This window comes from Anticarsia gemmatalis, chromosome 1 (genome assembly GCF_050436995.1).
Source record: "Anticarsia gemmatalis isolate Benzon Research Colony breed Stoneville strain chromosome 1, ilAntGemm2 primary, whole genome shotgun sequence".
Taxonomy (NCBI): Eukaryota; Metazoa; Arthropoda; class Insecta; order Lepidoptera; family Erebidae; genus Anticarsia; species Anticarsia gemmatalis.
Window position 1 is genome coordinate 951497 of NC_134745.1, and position 1949 is coordinate 953445.

The following is a 1949-nucleotide window of genomic DNA, read 5'->3' on the forward strand; positions in this document are numbered from 1 at the left end:
ACTAAGAAAAGCTTTGAGCAGCGAAAACCTCAAATTAAAATTCAACAACATTTATTTACGCTTTTGCCGCAGAACTCCTGCGCAAAATATCAAATTAGTTTATAGATTTTTATTGAAAACGCTTCTAAACAAAGAATTCCACCTAATTAATTACAAATCTTCCAATTATCAATTGATTTACAAAGAATATTTATGACCCTAATAAATGGCTGTTAAAAATAATTGGCGCGTATGCCTACATCTATACTAATACGTGGGCCACTACTTATATTTTGAGCCTAACTATGAAAAACGGTAAATATGTGAGTGAAAACTACTTTATCGTGTTCTCGGGTATTCTTATGCACGATCTAGATAGATTTTGATCCGACCGAAATATTTTTTTAATATTTTTTTTTCTTTCCAGAAGACCCCTTAAAAACAGGGTGTTTAAAAGCATAACCTGTTACTTGAGCCGATGAAAAAATAATATTTACGGTATTTATTGTTGGCGTTTTTGATTAAAATAAAGTCATTTGATGTCAAACTGTAACGGTATGGCGAGAAACTCATTCATTCGATTTTTTCGTGCACATAGTAGCCGGTTGTTTAACAAGATGCGTTAAGGATGACATTGTTTTTATGGAACTCGACCTGTAGGATTTTGTGGTTTTTCCGTATTTTAAACAAGACTTTGGGCAAACTTTTGGTTGTAAATCAATAAAAATTAACCATTCTAAATTTTTCTGAAGGCACTTTGTGCAGTGATAAAGTTTTTATAAAAAATCAAGGGACAGTTTGATTCGAAATGCTTCGAGCGTGAATAACTTTTTCTGGATTTGGTTCATCTTAAAGCACCTATAAAGTCGACTGGTGTTTATTTTTCGGCTCATGCGCATAGATCCTAGATCCGTGTTCTATCACAATTTGATACATGTATTTTGAAGCAAAACGATAGATTTTTCAAGCATTTATTTACGCTAATCGGCTCGAGGACCTTATCTAATTGTTGTGAAAAAAAAATTGGTTCATTTAGAAAAAATATTCTAATCGGAAATGTTGTTACCTAATATTTTATATCTAAGAGTGGAAATAATGTTTAAGATTGTGTCATTCTTTTCATGTATCAGGAAACTAAAATGCATTATTAATTTTCGCACAGCATCAATTTTTCCGGAGACAACTCGTGACCTTGGACGACCTTCAGGAATTTCATTGGTGATGGAAAAATAATCATGATAGAACTCTATTTATCGGCGTTTTAAATTTTCAAAGGATCAGACTTTATCACCGAAATAATAAATAAGTCGATATAGACACGACTGTTTCTATATGTCACGTCGAAAGTCGTAAAAAATATTTGCACGAAAATGTTGACATCCTAATGTCATTTTCCCGCACACTTACAATTTTCGATCGACGATATTGAAAATATTTTCAGCGCAGATTTCAAAACTTTCTTAGGAATGTAGTAGTCAAAAAGATCAAACTTTACGATAAAAACGCCACATGGGGTCTAAAACAATCAGATTCGTCAAGGCTCAAAATATAAGTAGTGACCTAAGTATTATAAAGCTGTAGAGTTTGTTTGTTTGAACGCGCTAATCTCAGGAACTACTGGTCCGATTAAAAAAAATCTTTCAGTGTTAGATAGACCATTTAACGAGGAAGGCTATAGGCTATATAACATCACGGTACGGTCATTAGGAGCGGAGAAGCAACGAAAAATGTTACAAAAACGAGGAAAATTTTGACTCATTCTCTTAGGTGACGCAAGCGAAGATGCGCGGGTCAGCTAGTAGATAATATAGGTATTAAATATGCGAAAACCTTCAAATGATAACGTAATAATCCGACAAAATTGAAAAGCTGTCAAACTTTGGTGTAGAGTAAAGTGATAATATGATAGCATGAATCTACAAGAGCTCTGCTGAACAAGTAAGTTTATTATGTTACAGACAAGCCTATCG